Source organism: Cebus imitator, unplaced genomic scaffold (assembly GCF_001604975.1).
Source record: "Cebus imitator isolate Cc_AM_T3 unplaced genomic scaffold, Cebus_imitator-1.0 Scaffold92, whole genome shotgun sequence".
Taxonomy (NCBI): domain Eukaryota; kingdom Metazoa; phylum Chordata; class Mammalia; order Primates; family Cebidae; genus Cebus; species Cebus imitator.
Window position 1 is genome coordinate 7175572 of NW_016107407.1, and position 19208 is coordinate 7194779.

Sequence of the window (19208 nt, forward strand, 5' to 3'; positions counted from 1 at the left end):
AGGGTCACATTTGATCTCCCAGGCTGGAGTGCAGTGGTGCAAATAGGGCTTGCTGGAGCCTCAAACTCCTGGACTCAAGCAACCCTTTTACCTCAACCTCCTCTATGTGAAAAAACACCACACCTGGCTAATTTTCTTAATTTTATTTTTTGTGAAGATGAGGTCTATGTTACCCAGGCTGGTCTCAAACTCGTGGCTTCAAGCAATCCTCCCACCTCAGCCTCTCAAAGTACTGAGATTTCAGGCATTGGACCACTTTGCCTGGTCAGTCAGGCCATTTTCTAAGTACTCACATATCAAAACATGTTTAATTGTCATTAAAACTCCATGAGGTGGATTTGTTTTCCCAATATTACATACAGAGAAACTGAGGCACAAAGGAGTTAACTGACTCATCTCCTTAGCAGTCACCTATTGCTACGTAACAAACCACCCATATTTAGTGGCTTCAAACAATTGCAATTGTTTCTTTTTCTCACTAATCTACAATTTTGGCAAAGATCCACAGGAACGACTTGTCCCTCGTGGTATCAAGAGGAACAGCTCATCTGGGGGCGGGAAGACCCACTTTCAAGATGGCTGACATGGCCTGTAAATTGGCTTCTGATCTTCTGTGAGGTAGGGACCTCAGTTTTCTCCATGTCAGCTTCTCCTCTGAGGCAAATTGGGCTTCCTCACGGTGTGGAGGCTGGATTCCCAGAGGGAGTCTTCTCAGAGGACCAGGTAGTAGTGTGTAGCACTTTTATGACCTAGACTCAGAAGTCACAAATTGGTAGAAGCTGTCACAAAGGCCAGCCTAGATGCAAAGAGAGAGAAAATTGTCTCAATTTCTTGTTGGGAGAGAGGCAAGGTTCTAGAAGATTCTAGAAGAGCCTGCAGAATTGGAAATACTGCTGTGGCCTTTTTTTGAAAAATACAATCTACAACACACTGCTAATTGAGAGAGCGTACATTCAAACTCAAGTCATCTCACTTCAGAGACTATGTTAATTACACCTAATACTTATTTTTCCTTTGATGCTTCTCCTGTGAAGAGAAGAGCAGGCACTTACCATTTCTCTAGTCCAAAGCAGAGAGCTTTCTTATTGAGAGTTACAGAGATTTTTTATCTCCGACTGAGAAAGGTATAGCTATCTTCCTTTAAATTCCAAAAGTAAATAAAATAAAAATTTTAAAAGTCCTTTTGAAAATAAAATCTGTGCAGGATGACAGGCACAGTGGCTCACACCTGAAATCTCAGCACTTTGGGAGAGCAAGGCAGGAGGATTTCTTGAGCCCAGGAGTTAGAGCCCAGCTTGGGTGTCTCTAAAGAAATAAGACACAAAACAAAACTATGCAAGAGTGTTCTCACTTTTTAGTACACATGACAATCACCCAAGGAGGCTACTTGGGAGGAAAATGTAGGTTGCTTCTTTCAATGTAGAAATTTAAATTCGTAAGATTTGGGGGTTGACCAGATGCAATGGCTCACACCTGTAATCCCAGCGCTTTCTGAGGCTAAGGTAGAAGGATTGTTTGAGCCCAGGAGTTCAAGACTAGCCTAGGCAACATAGCAAGGCCCCATCTCTGCAAAAATTTTTTTAAAATTAGCTGGATGTGGTATTGTGTGCCTGTAGTCATAGCTACTCAGGAGGCTGAGGAGGGAGGATTTCTTGAGCCAGGGAGTTTGAGGCTATAGCGAGCCATGGTTGCACTACTGAACTCCAGCCTGGGTGACAGAGTAAGACACTCTGTCTCAAAAAATAAGAGGAAGATTTGAGGATAAAGCCCAGAAATCTGCATTTTTCTTCAGCATCCTAATATATTGTGATGCAGATGATAAGCACCATGCTTTGAGAAATGACTTCGACATTTTCCATTCTTTTTGGCTGGCCAGCAACTTTAAACACTCTCTCTGTGTTTTGAATTCCCTATCTTTCAAGTCAGCGCCTTCCAGACTTGCCCTTTCTCCCTTGCAGAGAAACATTCTTTTCAGTCTCATTGGCAGCGAGGGTTCAGGGGATGTAGTCCATACCTAGGCAACCAGATGCAGCCCCATAAGACTGTATCTGAAGCAAATGTGTCCAGGGCCCGTGGTGCAAGCAGATACCCTTGGTGTTCCAGAGACAGAATTATGGCATTTCTAAGAGCAGAGGCCAGAACTCAGCAGCAGAGGGCATTTTTCAGTATCTGTGCCTTCTACTAGGCCACTGTGATCTGAGTATTCTTCCTAGATCCACTGATTCTAAGACTGTTTTTCTGGCTCTTCCAGGGAATCTGTGCATGGTTAAATATTTTTTAATAAATTTCTTTTACTTAAACTCACTGCAGATGGTTTCTGTTGTTTGCAACTGAAGAAGGCAACTGCTGGTATGAAGTATTTCTTGCCTTGAAGTTCTCCTTGTAATCACTCTCTCTAACAGCAAAGTCTGCGCTTCATTTACAAAATGCTTCTGCTTTTGTATTGGCTTATGATTGGCTGCTTCATATTGGCAAACAGGAAATTATGTTTTGGGTTTTGTTTTTTTGAAGGTCTCACTCTGTCACCCAGGCCGGAGTACAATTGTGCCATCATGGCTCACTGCAGCCTCCACCTCGTGGGCCCAAGCAATCTTCCCATGTCAGCCTCCCAAGTAGCTGGGGCCACAGGTGCACACCACCATGCCCAGTTATTTTATATATGTGTGTGTGTGTGTGTGTGTGTATATATATATATATATATATTTTTTTTTTTTTTTCCTAGAGACAGGGTCTTCCTGTGTTGCCCAGGATGTTCTCAAACTGTTGGGCTCAAGTGATACTCCCACCCTGGCCACCCAAAGTACTGGGATTACAGGCGTCAGCCACTGTGCCTGGCAGAAAGTATGTTTATATCCATGGATGCTAGTACTTGTGCTGATTATTTTAAGTGTAAATTTCTAAAGTAGGGCCTCTCTCCCTTCGGCTGGTTTTGAATAACTGTGAGCGCTCCACTATGCATGAACAACTCCTTTATTGTTATGAAACAAACAGTTACACTGGGTCTCAAGGTAACAGAAGGATTTCTAAAATAAATCAAATGCTTAATTAACAACAAATATTACTTGGTGTAACATATTCCACAATAAAAAAATCATCTATCCAGGCCTGGTGACACACATCTGAAGTCCCAGCTACTTAAACGTCTGAGGCTGGAGGATAGCTTGAACTCAGGAGTTTAAGACCAGCCTGGGCAACATAGTGATATCCCAATATCTAAAAATAATACTAATTTAAGAAGAAGAAGAATTTAGACAACATTGTAGTTTGCTGTAATGAAATCTGATCTTTGACACTATTTGAGCCAATCCTTCCCAGTGACAAAGAAAGAAAGGTAGAGATAACTTCAGAGAACTGAAGCTGAAGAAACCTTATTTGTTTATGATTACCTAGATTAATCACAGGTCACCCAGGAAAGGCTCCCTCAGAGTCTGCCTCTATTTAGATAGGGGCTCATGTGAGAGCATGAGTCATGGAAAGCCCCAGGGCCTCAGGAGAGTGAGCTGATGTTTCAGAGGATGCGGGTGTTGGAATGTGAGGCAAGAACTCTTGTCTGGTGGTACATTACAAGGCAATGGAATGAATGTCATTGGACAACCTAAGTTAAGGTTATTTCTTCAAAGAATAAAATACAGATATACGTTGAAAAGGAGAACAGAAGAAATAAGCCTTTGCTTCTTAAGGTGGCTGTCTTTTTCAGTGATCCCTCTGCAGATCCCCTTTCTTTTGCTAGATAGTACTGTACTCACATTTCTTTTTCTTTCTTTTCTTTTCTTTTCTTTTTTTTTTGAGACAGAGTTTTGCCCTGTTGCCAGGCGCCAGGCTAGAGTACAGTGGCCCAAGTCTCGGCTCACTGCAACCTCTGCCTCCCTGGTTCAAGCAATGCACCTGCCTCACCCTCCCAAGTAGCTGGGACTACAGGCGTGCGCCACCACACCCAGCTAATTTTTGTATTTTTTAGTAGAGATGGGGTTTTGCCATGTTGGCCAGGATGGTCTCAATCTCTTGACCTCAAGATGCGTCCGCCTCGGCCTCCCAAAGTGCTAGGATTACAGGCGTGAGCCACTGCACCCGGCCTTCTTTTTCTTTCTTTCTTTTTTTAAGGCAGAGTCTCGCTCTGTTACCCAGGCTGGAGTGCAGTGGCACAATCTCTGCTCACTGCAATCTCCACCTCCTGGGTTCAGGCCATTCTCCTGCCTCAGCTTCCTGAGCAGCAGGGATTACAGGCATATGCCACCATGTGTGACTATTTTTTGTATTTTTAGTAGAGATGGGGTCTCACCATGTTGGCCAGGCTGGTCTCGAACTCCTGACCTCAGGTGATCCACCCACCTTGGCCTCCCAAAGTGTTGGGATTACAGGTGTGAGCCACTGAGCCAGGCCTGACATTTCTTATATAGACAAAATAATATAAATTCCTGGGGCATAAACGCAGCTCATTGTCCTAAAACTCCAATAATCCATAGCGACAGCATGACAAAATAAACTAGACCCCAGTGAAGACGGTAAACATGGTGTGCTGGTTATTAACACATAAGCGGTCGGGTCTAAATCCATCGTATTGTCATCGGCTTCCCGAGGCTGGGTGGCCTTTATCCTTTGCCAGCTGACTCTGTGTGAGGCTCTGCCATTGGGGGGCGATAGAGAGGAGCTGTGAGGCTGGAGAAGGGAGAAGGGCTGCTTCCTGTTTGCGTCTTTCTGGGCAGTAGCAGTCACTGATTCTAGCCGGCAGCTTTTCCAGCACTCCCAGAACAAGCTTTATGGTGCCTTCTAAGCAGCAGTTGACAGGGACTGTCCTCAGAGGCTCAGTGTCAGCCCCTGGGGCCCCTCCTCAAAGTTCCCAAGGCACCAGCGTGGCCCCGTCCTCACAGGTTTAAATTTTCGCTCCATAGGATTTTCTTCCGAACTTCTATGTTTTGGCCATTTCATACTCTTTTCTTTGATCTTCCAGCTTTAGGAGCCATAGCTGCCACAAAGTAGTTGATACCTTCCTATTCCCTTTTTGCCTTTAGAATTCCTCAATACCTGGCTAACGATTGTTTCTATTAAATTCTCTCTTCTAAAAAGCTAATGTGGCTCCTAGCTCTGGCATGGACCCTGCTGACACAGGTGGGCTTCTCCGTCCTCAGGTACGCGACCATTGTGATCAGCACTGCCTTGAATCTCAGGACACAGTGTCTTGACAAACACACTGGAATTAGGGGAAGGCTTACTGCAGGCCTGTTTGTCACTTTTAGTCAATTTAAACTTCTGTGAGTTTAGGCTGGATGCAATAGCTCACACCTGTCATACTAACACTTTGGGAGGCTGAGGAAGGAGGATTGTTTGAGCTCAGGAGTTTGAGACCAGCTTAGGCAACATAGTGAGGCCCCATCTCTATTTAAAAAATTAAATACAATTTTTAAAGTTATAAATACACTCCCATGATTTAAATAACTCTGTTTTCAATGTATTATGTTTTTCTCTTTGGAAAGTCCTGAGCCAAGAAATCATTGAATTTCCTGATGTAGAAGAAGAATGCCATTCCAGAAAGCTGAGGTTATTTACCCAAATTTATACTGTGTGTTAGCACCAAGGACAATAATTCTATATAGATCTTTCACTTATACCATTTACAGAGCCTCATAAAAAACATCTCAGTGGAAAGTTTGACAATTATATGACTCTTGGGATAATTTGGACAAGTTCTCTTGTTAAAGACAATCAGAAAATCAGGAGAAATTATTTTTTAAATCTCCTTGAAGGTATAAAAAAGCTAACCAAGATAAGATTTGATTAAGCCAAATCATGAATAAGACAGAAGCCTCAGGGGTCTGGGAGGACAAAAATAGGTGTTCCAGTCTCACGAAGTGTGGAACACTCTGGTGAACCCTTGGATCTTTAATTGAGGCCCAGAAAGGATGAACAGTAGGAAAAAAAAAAAAAGTCATTCCTTAAATAGATTTCTGCTCAGTTTCAAGTAGGGTGACACAAAAAATTCCAGTCCCTAAAACTGGATTCCGGTGATTCGAAAGGACTAAGTGCACTGAGGTGCCTGGAAGAAGAAAAAAAACTTATCTGGAGACAAAGTTCTGTTTTACAAATACAGTTTACAGTACAAAATTAAAAGATATCCAGGCACAAAAAGAGATAAAACAACATAATAAGAACCACACCAAAAAAAGGAAAATGGACATAAACACATAGAGACTTCAGATGACAGAATTATTATAAAATAAGAATTCTCTTCTAGGACTTGAGAAAGAGAACGGATAGCCCTGTTGAAATCCTGATTTCGGACTTTAGTCTCCAGAACTGCGCATGAATATGTGTACGTTTTAAGACAAAAAAAAAGAATTTCAGATACATTCTTCAAGATAACTATGCTTACTATGTTCAAGGGAGTTTTTAAAAAGATTAAAAGTTTTGAAAGATAATTGGAATGTATAAAACATGAAATAGGAGATTTGAAAAGGAATCAAATAGAAATTCCAGAACTGAAAAATATAAAAGCAAAATTATGAGCTTTAATGGATAGGGATAAGAGCAGTGTAGATAGAGCTGAAGAAAATATCAGTGAAATGAAAGTTAAACCAGAAGAAAATATACAGCATGAAACACAAAAAAGAATAGAAAATGCAGAAGTGATGATGAGAAAGAAAATTAGAAATCCAGGAAGAAATGAAAAATGACATAGAATTAAGTGGGTAAATCTAAAGTAAAGTTGACTGTACCAAGGTCAGAGTGGGGAATGAGAAGATGTAGGTCAAAGTATACAAAATAGCAGATATGTAGGATAGACAAATTGAAAGATCTAATGTTCAACATGAGGACTATAGTTAACATTCAGGATTCTTGCTAAATAAACAGATTATAGCTGCTGTTGCCACAGTGAAAGGAAATGTGTAACCATGTTAGATGTTGAATATGTTAATATATTTCACTACAGTAACCATTTACTCTCTCTCTCTGTTATATATGTATAAACCATCACATTATATACCTTAAAATATACAATACACTTTATCTAAAAAGTAACTCAACAAGATAACATTGTTAAATTTTGGTAGTCTTTAAAATATGTATAGAATTACAATTTCCACCCCCTCCTCATTTTTATTTTTTTATTTTTTTGAGACAGAGTCTCACTCTGTCACCCAGGCTGGAGTGCAGTGGCATGTTCTTGGCTCACTGCAACCTCTGCCTTCCAGGTTCAAGCAATTCTGCCTCAGCCTCCTGAGTATTGGGATTACAGGTGCCCACCATCACACCCAGCTAATTTTTGTATTTTTAGTAGAGACAGGGCTTCACCATGTTGGCCAGGTTGGTCTTGGACTTCTGACCTCAGGTGATCTGCCCACCTCTGCCTCCCAAAGTGCTAGGATTATAGGCATGAGTCACAATGCCTGGACTCATTTTCAAAATAAAGGAAATAAAAAGAAGAAGGGAAAGAAAAGTATACCTAAAATATGACCTGATCAGAAACTCCCTCAGGTTGTCTTCCATGGGGAGAGCAGAGGTTTTCCTTTTTTATCTGCCAGTGACTCTTTAGCAGAGTTTAAGATTTGGTTCCTGAAAATCTGGAAAATACACAGAAAACCAAAAAGCTGAGGTGAAAATCTTTCTGGATCCCTAGGAATAGTAAAAAGAGTTGCTATTATTAAGTGCTTACTATATTTCAGGCACTGTTGTAAATGCTTTATGGATATTATCTCATTCAATTCTCATTGCAGTCTTATAAAGTAAGGTTTAATTTTCACAGCCTGTTTTATAAATGAGGAAATGGAGACAAAGTGTTAGTAAATGATTAAAGTGACAGCTAAAGTGAGTGGGGACTAGAGTCTGAAGCACCGTGTACTGCAGGTATTCACAGACCCCCTTCCAACTTCACCCCCTTCCAACTGCACCCCTCACAATTCTTCACATACAATATCCTTAGTAGTCTCTGCAACCTCAGACTATATAGCACCATTGCTTCCACTGGAAAAGGAGCTCTTGTCTGGGTTTTCAGAGGCCATGGATTCTGACTCACATTAGTTTTCACGTTAGGGAAACTATGTGTGGGTCACTAGCATTGAGTAGCTGGAGGTTGCCAGCATCCATCTGATTGATGGTCATCAGGGTGATTCCTAGAGGCATTTGAGACCAGTCATGGTGCCCAGAGTATAGAGTATCATTCCTCTTATGCTAAATACTGCCTTGGAAGCAGAAAGAAGTCATTCTTTCCTCTCTTCATGGGATGATAAAAGCCAGAGAGAGAGCGAGACTAAACTTCCATATATTTTTGTATCAGGAGATGAGGTCTTCTAAGTTCGAAGCTGAACTCCATTGGCCTCTATTTGGAGACAAGACCTGGGCTACTGATGTGTTCTCTTGTGTTTTGCATTTGAGTATCCTAGAGATGTGCCCTTTGATGAGATACCAGTAGTCATTTGTGCACGTATTTAATAATACCTTATATCTCAGTCTGTTTTGCATTGATAGAATGCCTGAGCCTGGGTAATTTATAAAGAAAAGAGGTTTATTTGGCCTACAATTCTGGTGGCTGGGAGGTTCAAGAGTGGGCAGCTGCATCTGGGGAGGGCCTCAGGCTGCTTCAACTCGTGGCAGAAGGGGAGTGGATATGTGCAAAGAAATCACACAGCAAGAGAGGAGGCCAGAGAGTAACTGAGGAAGCCAGACTTATTTTGTTTTGTTTTGTTGTTTTGAGATGAGTCTTGCTCTGTCACCAGGCTGGAGTGCAGTGGCATGATCTCGGCTCACTGCAACCTTCCCTCCCAGGTTCAAGCGATCCTCCTCCCTCAGCTTCCTAAGTAGCTGGGACTACAGGTGCACGCCACCACACCCAGCTAATTTTTGTATTCCAGACTTTAACAACCTGCTCTCTCAGGAGCTAATCTGTTCCTGTGGGAGCCAGAACTCACTCCCTTCGTGGTAGGACAGGAGGGGTGGCATTACTCTATTCATGAGAGATCTCATCCCATTGCCCAGACACCTCCCACTATGTCCCACCTCCCAACACTGCCACATTGGCAATTAAATTTCAACGTGAGTTTTAGCAAGGTCAAACCTCGTCCAAACCATAGCACCTAATGTCTAAACTGAATTGAACTTTGTTACAAATCAAATGCAAGGAGGAAAGAATAGGATCTAAAAGTTTTGTGGGGTTCCTTTCCCTCCCTCCATCCTTTAATTTGGTTGCTTTTTGTGTTTGCAGTTTTGCCAGAAGACACATAATTGCCTTGCCATGGCCCTCATCGCTCAGAAACTTCCAGATTCCTTTTTCCAGGTGTATCTGCCCTGCCAGGCAGAGGCCGACCCCTCTGTCTCAGTGCTCCCACAAAATCCTGTGACCTCAAAGAGATAAGGGAGGCCTTCATACTGGGGTCACTGCCAAAAAAAATCATAATTTTGTTGTGCTTTTTTTTTTTTTCAGATGGAGTCTTGCTACGTCACCAGGCTGGAATGCAGTAGCACAATCTTGGCTCACTGCAACCTCCAACTCCCTGGTTCAAACGATTCTCCTGCCTCGGCCTCCCAAGTAGCTGGGATTACAGGCACGTGTCACCATTCCCAGCTAATTTTTGTATTTTTCATAGAGACAGGGGTTTCACCATGTTGGCCAGGGTGATCTCGATCTCTTGACCTCATGATCTGCCCACCTAGGCCTCCCAAAGTGCTGGGATTACAGGCATGAGCCACTGCATCCAGCCTGTTGTGCATTTTAAAAAGCATTTCATTAGGAGTGAATGTCTGGAAAGCTCTTTCCCCAGATAGCTGCATGGCAAGAGCCATTCCTTCTACTAGGTCTTTGGCAAATGCCTGTCTTGACCACTCTATCGAAAATTATAAGCACCCGGCAAACTTCAGCAGTCTGTACCTCACCCTGTTTTGGTTGTCTACACAGAACTGATCATGGGATGATGAATGCAATATTATACTTGAGTATTCCCATCTCCTGCCTTCATAGAAGGAGTTTTGTTTTGCTTACTGTCATATTTGCATTGCACAGAGTGGTGCCTGGAACTCTGTAGACACTCGGCAACTATTTGCTGAATGAATTATTGAATACTGCTCAGAAATTAACCCAATATTATGCTCATTGACTCACACATGCACACACCCGCACTTTGAAGTACAAGGCTGTCTGTACCCTAGTATCGTTTGGATGTTCTGGATGTAGATATGTTTTAGTCTTGGAGCAGGCTGAAACACTGAGGGTTTATCTGTGTAAGCACAGAGCCTCATATGTTGCCTGTAGTGAAATGTATTCACCATCTCTCTTTCTTTCCTCCAACAATCTATGTCTCCCCTCCCTGATACACACAGTCCTTGACATCTTACCCTTGGTGAAGGTGCTGATTCAGCCTTTACGGAAGAGCTGGGTGCCATGGAAGAGAGGGACAGCCACCTCTCAGTCTGGGAGGTACAACCAGGATTGAGTCTGAAGGCGCTTCAGAGATGCGGGAAGGACTGTGGTCATGCCAGACGCTCAGCATGGCACTGGACTTGGGTCCAGATGCCTTCACAGTAGTCTGACCGCAATTCAAGCAGAGGCTTTGAGGATCCAGTTTTGCGTTCATAGATCAGCCTTGTTCATGAGGCAGCTCACAGTTCAGCCAAAGTCATTCTCCCCTTAGAGAGGTGCGCTGGGCATAGTTTGGCAGCGTGAATCTCTCAGAGCAATAAACATCTGACACACACAGATGCAGCAATGAAAATGGTGCTCTCTTTGGGTAAAGAGCCAGATAGCAAAAGGACAGTTTCAGAACTGGCCCACGATCTGCTGTGTCCAACTTAGAGCCAACAAATACATCGGTTGTCGCTATGCCTTTTTCTCCAAAATTCTACGTAGCAGGGACTAAAATGAGTTTTTCCTTAATAAGGAATCAAATTCCTTAAGAATTTAGGAAGATCTAGAGGAATCACATTTCTCCAGATTCAAATGTAGCTCTTGAGGGAATACCACTCCTCATCACATATTTTCCCACTAATCCTCGAAACCTCACATCAAGCCCTCAAAACTTGTGACAACTGTGTTTGCTCTTACTGCCGTCGGTGCCCTGGGGATCTGGGGTCCGTCCCTAGAACATCCCTCCAGGCAGCAGGAACAGGGCTGCCCTGGTGACGTGGGGGCATGCACTCTGTCTGGGGTTTATGGTTCAATAAGCAGAAGCAACTCACTGACATAAGAAAGTGGCTTGGACCCGACAGGGGTGCAATCAATATGGATATTTTGGGCTCCCCTTCATGCTTCAGCAAGTATCCGGATGCCTGTTATCATCGTCTTTGTTCACCCTCATTGTCCGGACAACCTCACAATAGAAACTGCATACACTTCAGATCCAATCACAGTTTCATAAACCCACTCTTCCCCGCTAGCTCCTAGGAAAATGTATACACTGGCACAGAAAGGCTTGTCTGTTCAGTTCAGCGATAGGAGACGGGAGGGAAAAAAATGCAAAGCCATTTTGCTTATTATCTCCTTTTGCTCCTGTTTCTCCAGGCACCCTCTGGCAATCTCAGCTGAAATCTGGCTTTAGAGCTACTTAAGCCAGGTTCCATTTCCTCCTGGTGACACATTCCCGATAGCCTTGAAGGTAGTCAAACACGGGAGGGCTGTGCGCTCTCTGCTCGGCCAGATGGCTTCAGAGCTCCACCTTTGTGTTCTCTCTCTCCTGCTGTCATTTATGGCTCCCTCTTTCCCTCTCTGTGTGTGTGTGTGCATGCACGTACACACACACACACACACACACACACACACAGAAATTTTTAGGAATATTTCAAACTATTTAGCTCTATGCTCAAAATTTTTTTTCTTCCTGACCTTTTTTTTCTTGTTCTACTATTTCCATCCCCTTGCTATGGTTTTGCTGCTGCATGGGTCTGTGTTATGCCAAGGGCAGGGAATAGTCCATGCTCTACATTCGGTCTCCAGCCTCGATGACAGAGCTGTTTCCCAGGTCCTCGCTGTCACTCGCTCCCCTCAGCAGAGCCCTTTGAACTCCTCTTTGGCATCTGTCACTTTCCTCCTCATCCTTTTGTGATTCTGTACACTTGGCTGTCTCCTCTTCTAAATGGTAAGCTTCCTGAGGGAAGGAGTAGGATTTTACTCATTTTGGAATCTCCCAAGCACCTAGCTCCCTAAGTGGTTTTGATGAATGGCTGAATGAACATCTGCAGTGAAACCTGTTCTATTCTCCCTCCATTTAGCTCTTTCTGTTGTTCTTCAGCATTGTCACCAGAACACAGAAAATGCAAGGAGGTGAGATTTGTGCTTGTTTAGTTTAAATGCATCAGCTTGTTAAATACATATACGTGTATACATTATATATATATATATATACACACACATACACATACATATGCACACACACACACACACACACATACACACAGAGAGAGAGAAAGAGAAAGAGAAAGAAAGAGAAAGAGATCTCCCTCTGTTACCCAAGCTGGAGTGTAGTGGCACTATCATAGCTGACTACACCCTTGAACTCCTGGGCTCAAGCTATCCTTCCACCTCAGCCTCCTAAGTCACTGGGACTGCAGGTGCACGCCACCACGCCAGCTAATTTTTTAAATTTTTTGTAGAAATGGGGTCTCACTGTGTTGCCTAGGTTGGTCTTGAACTTTTGACCTCCATCAGTCATCCTTTCTTGGAGTCCTAAAGCACTGAGATTACAGGTATGAGCCATCATATCCTGCTGGTTAAATATGATTGTGCCTGACTGCATTGCCCAGTGGCTCCATGAACATGGTGGTCAGTGCCGACCTTGATGGGGGTAGCATTTGCAGGTTTGTGGGGCCAGACACTGATTGTGGGCCCAGCAGGGCTGGCTCTTGGCTTCCCGACGACACCAGGAGCTACCTGCATGACCCTGGATAAGGCTCCTGTCCATCTTCAGTTTTGTCACTTGTAAAATAGGAATAACAGCTATCACAAAATAGGTGTGACGATGAGAACTGAAATATACAGGAACTTAGTACCGTTCTCGGCACAATATTGGCCCCCAATAATCCAAATACATTTTTACTTATTTGAGCTGTCTTTTCCCCCATGACTGTGGGCAATGATAGTGCTACCAAAATGCCAGACAAAAGGTACAGAAGAGAGGTAGAACTGGACAGAACTACCCCGTCTCCTTCTTGCTGCTGATATCCAAGTTTTGTTAATAGAAAGAAAATGATGACTTTTCCAAAAAATGTAGGTGAATACCAATATTATGTGAATACCAATAAAGTTGCCACTGGATTCAATGGTAAATCTCAAATTTATACTTGAAGTTGCATTTTAGAATTGTCAGATAAAGTCACATGTTGAAGGGTTTTGTGGAAATATTTTCAGTCATCAAACATCTTGCAGAAATAATAAGTACTTTGAGGAACTTCAAAGAAGGGAAAAGATATGGCCTCCGACTTTGGAGTGTTTATTAATAACACATGGCCAAAAGTAGCTTTTCACTTTCTGAAAGACTAGGACCCAGCTCAAGCACTTGCTCTCAATGGCTACCTTTCTTGCTAGAAGGTTCTGTGATTGCAGGTCAGCACTTGGACTGGGGCTCTATTTCTCTTGGCTAACTTCCTACAGATGATCAGACCACTGGGTTTACATCATGCAAAACAGAATAAGGATCAGTGATCTCTCCCACCAGAGGGTAGGTTTCTGACCAGCTTTCTGCACAGCAGAGGATAGTAAAGAAAAGAGACAAGGAAAGGAGACAGAGGTGAAGAAAGAAGCAATACAATTTCTTTGTTCAGTGTCTATTAAGTTAAGTGCCTGCTACGTGGTAGACACTTCCTGGGGCAACATTTAGAGAGGTAAGAGGAAAATGAAGAGAGCTTAACATCAGAGAAAGCCAGGGAGTAAAAGACTTCCAAGAAGGAAAGTCTGTTAGTTATGTGAATACCAATAAAGTCGCCACTGGATCCAATGGTAAGATAGTCACTGCTATTCTGGGGTAGAAAAGTTTCTATTAAATGGTGGCAGCAGAAACAAAACTGTGACAGGACAATGAGCAAACGAAAGATGAGGGGAAGCTGGGCATGAGGGCTCATGCCTGTAATCCTAGCACTTTGGGAGGCTAAGGCAGGAGGATTGCTTGAACCTAGGAGTTGGAGGCTGAATGAGCCATGATCAGACCACTGTACTCCAGCCCCAGGTGATAGAGTGAGATTCTGTCTCAAAATATAAAAATAAAATAAAGATTAGGAAATGTGGACATCAGACAGCTCTTTAGGAATCTTGACTGAGAAGAAACTCAGAATCGAAAGGCAGAGGCTGGAGAGAAATACAGGGTGGAAGGGTGGGTGTGTTGGCTTCTTCTCAGCAGGGAGCCATCTGAACGTGCAAGTGAGAAGGTCGTATAAATGGGAGAGGCTGAAAGTACAGGAGGAGGGTGAAAGGTGGAGGTTCCTAAGGAGCAGGAAGATTGGGGTTAGCCTTCCCCGGAGGAAGGACGCACATTCCATTGAGGCTTGGGAAAGCGAACAAGGATGAACGGAGCATGGGACACCTACCAATGGGAGGAAGGGGATTAGGATTTGGGGGAGTTCCTGTCCTTTGGCTTTTGTCCTCAAAATGACGAGGAAACAAGTTAATTGATGAGCGTTTTGGAAGAGGTGGTGAAAAGAGAGCTTGAAAAGAGAGGAAGCGTTTCAAAAGTCGGGACTGAGAGAGAGAGAACAAGAGGTGTAAAAGGATCACAAGGCCTAGCTGATGTCAAAGACCATGAAAATGTAGTGAAGCGTCTTTCTCCAGAACCATCCAATAGTTGAGGGTATGATTTATTCAGTGGTGGAGATACGGGGTCTGAGAAGATCGAGGTTAAGTGTCTTTCTCCAGAACCATCCAACAGTTGAGGGTATGATTTATTCAGCAGTGGAGGTACGGGGTCTGAGATAGGATCTCGCCATGTTGCCCAGAGTCGCCTCGAGCCATCCTCCTGCCTTAGCCTCCCAAAGTCCTAGGTTTACAGGCATGAGCTCCCGTGCCCAGCTTCCCCTCATCTTTCATCTGCTCGTTGTCCTATCATAGTTTCTGTTGCCACCATGTTATTGAAACTCTTCTACCCCAGAGTAGTGTAACCACCCAAGGAGGTCACCTTGCCCGCTGGTGGGTTCCAGGTTGGCATTTCATTAAGTAAATGTGACCTAGGTACAACAGCAATAACTTTTCACAAAAGGTGGCAGGCACAGGCAGAAAGGAAGGTTTCTCATAATAGCCTGCAGCATGACTCCATGATAACTTGACCCGGAATTGTCTCCCCAGAGGTAGGACGTTTTCTGGAAGACCTAGGCAGCAATCAAGGATGGCTGCTCAAATTTCCTGCCCTGCTCTTCCTACCATCCCAGGAAAATTCCCACCAGGACACAGCATTTGGGGTAGGAGACTGATTCTGTGCTAATTAACAGTCCAAATTCACAAGCCTGGGCTTGTTCAATGCCAAGTTCAGACCATAAATAAACTAGTTTCACTGTATGGCTAACCCCACCATGGCACCAGTGAACCACAGAGTGACCTGTTCAAACGTTTTTCCGTCAAAGCACATTTGCCGCTTAAACTATTCAACCCCAGGAAGGCTGAATTTTCTTTCTTTCTTTCTTTTTTTTTTTTTTTTCCAAAAGTGTCAAAAATACACTATTCACTTAGAAGAGAACTGTCACTACAACCTTTAGGACTTCCTTGATTTAGGAAAAGCAGAGGGAATTAGCACAAGCGGGAGAGACGCAAGAACAAGGGAGTGAAAGGCCACAGGAGGCAGGAAGGGCCATTTGTGGTTAAGCAGGTATCCCATAAAGACTTTGATAATTGAGTGCTTCTGTGATGTGTGAATGAGGCCCTACAGCCGGGACTGCACTCCAGCTTTGGTTTTTGATCTCTGTCAGTAATGAGATGCCAGCAGCTCCTACTTCAAAGCCTTAACTGATACGGATAATCTCCTGAAAGACTCCCAGAATTTCAAGTGATCTCTCAAACTAAAGTTTGGAGGATTACTAGACAACAGCACAGTTGACGGAAGCGGCACTGTTTGTTTGATAGTTGCTCTTTGATTTCTTTTAAATATTTTCATTTTCAGCTTCCCAAAGGGCTAGTCTGTAGTTTCCAAACCCTTAACACTAAAGATTAGCGTTGTCAGATTATTGCCGTCTGGGTACTGGGGGGACCACGGGACGTCCATAAATTTTATCTTTCCTTTTTTTAAAAAAAATCCCAATTGTCTGTGAAAACACAGCCACTTCAGATTCAGTGACAAATGTGGTGCATGGTAACAGTATCCAGCCTGCAATGGAGACAGAGAGCTTTCCTAAAAAATCCGCAGCCACTTCGAGGCTACTCTCAGATTCTTTTGAGGTTTAATCTCCTTTCCGAAACAGTTGCGCCCTCCTGGAGGGGGAGGAGTCGGGACAAAAGGCCACAGCCTATGAGAAACATGTTATAAATGTTACAAAGCAGCATGGGCATTCGTTTCTGGTACCCAATTATGCTCTGAGTTGAAAGCATATACTTTCCAAGACATGTTGTACCAGGAAACATATCTGGGTATTTTATAGCAGACAGCCTCACACTCTGGAAGCGAAACAGCAGGCTGAGGTCATGCCTCATGACCTGGTCTTTTGTTATCCTCAGGCACGAAAAAAAAAAGCAACATTTCAGTGCCCAAGAAAACACATGAGGCCCAGAGGTTAGAGGCAACCATGAATTCATCTGCTTAAAGAAAGGTATAAATACTTTATACCCTCAATATACCTAAAGTTTACTCTAAAGGATGTCTCAGAGTTAGAATACCAAGAAAATCCTGCAGTATGTCATATTCTGTGCTAAGGATATGACGCGTGTCAGCTCTATCAGGCCAGGCACACAGCATCTCCCGTCCACAGCTACTCCCACACCAGCACCATTCCTGCCAATGTGTTTGTTGACCGGCTGATGGTTGTGATGGGGACAGCATATGAGTGAAGTGCTCCCAGGTCACCAAGAAGTGTGCAGTGGCCAAAACTATATGTCCTTGCTTTACCTAGCAGATGGAAACTGTGGTGTCAGAGACAGCAACAGCATTCGGTGTTCACAGAGGTTTGGTAACCTCACTGATGTGATACTGCTGGTGTGGCAGAGGTTGCTAACACTCACCAACGTCCCCTTCCTGGTGGTGTCCCCATGGCTAGACTGCACTTCTAGTCCCCTGGCCTCTAGGCAGGGCCACGTAGCTGGTTCTCACCAATGGAGAGGAGCAGGAGAGATGTTGGCCACTTCTTGCCTGAGGCAGCTTAAAAACAAGTGGGTCTTTTCTACCACCTCCCTCTTTCCCCTTCTGTAGCTTAATGCCGAAGAAGATGAAGTCATAGAATGAGAAAAGGCGTATAAGAAGCACGACTGCTCATTTGAAGCAGAACCCAGCTGCGTTGCATAGAACTGTGTTATGAGCCAGAAATAAGCATGCCTTAGGTTAGCTATTGAGGGCTGTTTGTTACAGCATCTGGCTTACCCTGACTGATGCAAACAGTAAGTGGTGGTAGAGCTGTTGTCTGAACCTAGCTCTGTTTCACTTGAAATCTGGGTTCTTCTGCATCGTCAATGTGCTTACAGTTAAAAATACAACTGCAGAAACTCAGTCAACTTCAATGTCAGTGTCACCTCTCCAGGTAGCTTTTCTGTTTCTCCTGTCTGGATTGGGAACCTAATGTCCTTGTCCTATTGCTCCTTGTATGCTTATCTTCTCTAGTCCTTGCCACATAAACGTTTAATGACTCATATCTCAATCCACAGAGGCAACGTAAGTCTAGGAAGCAGTAGTTGCTCATTTAATGTTTATTTATCCAAATGAAACTAAAGGGAATCATCTTGTTCCTTGAATTTTCTGCCTAACAAGGTGAAACAGACAAAGCTAGACAAAATAAGACAAAGCAAAAAATAAGACTAGAAAAAGAAAAAACTAAACACTCTCTGTCTGATTCCATGCTGCTGAAGGTCCCCCTAAAATGCATTGGTCTACAAGTGTAGTTCAGTGAAATGAAGTTCCGTGTTTCTTTGAGGACTCAATAAATTGCTTGGATCTTGGTTCCCAAGTCCAGCTCTGCTCTGGCTCTGGAGTCAACTCACCTGGCTGTGTTGTGCCTGGGCCCCACTGAGATCTCCTGAGTTAACACCTCTCAAGAATGAAGGACGTGAACATGCACCAAGGTGACCCTGATGCTCAGTCCAGACTCTTGCTTCAAATGCGGAAAGCAGGGGAAATGTGTTCCATTTGCCTTGTCTAAATGGCAGGACTTGAGGATCTGGTCCCCAACAGCTGGCCTTGGAGAAGACCCAGCATGTCAACTCAGGCCTCTGCTGGGTTCCAGCGTCCTCTCAGGCACTGAGCATATTAAAAACAACATGCCTCTCTCTTTGTCTTCTGAGATGTCTAGCACACTTGCGGCCCTCATCCACAGCACTTTAGAGCCACAGATAATGTGACGTGGGTGTGGGTACCCCTGACAGAGGCGTGATTTGTAAGACAGGTCCACTGAGGTCTAGACACCTTTTCAAAACCCTCTCAGAACATCATCAGGTGGGATCCGGGAAAGAGGTCATCCTTTCTGTTGGGCACAGCGACAAGACAGCACAGATCTTGGCTGGTACCATGATATAAGAACTTCAAGCTTTGATTTTTTAATTTTATTTTTATTTTTTTGAGACAGTCTCACTCTGTTGCCAGGCTGGAGTGCAGTGGTGCGATCTCAGCTCACTGCAACCTCTGCCTCTGTGGTTCAAGCGATTCTCCTGCCTCAGCCTCTCGAGTGCCTGGGACTTCAGGCACGTGCCACCACACCCAGCTGATTTTTGTATTTTTACTAGAGACGGGGTTTCACCATGTTGGCCAGGATGGTCTCGATCTCTTGACCTTGCCATCTGTCTGCCTTGGCCTCCCAAAGTGCTGGGCTTACAGGCATGAGCTACCACACCCAGCCCAAGCTTTGATTTTAAGTTGAGAAAAGAAGAAGAGCTTTATAAGCTTGGAACTGATGGCTCAATTGCCATTGTGCTGTTACAACAGTAATATCAGAAAGGAGAGACCAGCTTTCGTTCCATGGTTTCCCTTTCTCTCTTCCCTTGTCCCTTCCACACCTTCCCTGATGAGCAAAGCCAGCTGATGTTTACTGTGTTCTAAAGACCCATGAGAAATGTGCATTCAGCACAGATCACACGACTTCCTGTGTAGCTAGCAAGTTGGACAGCTTCTGGAACCCTC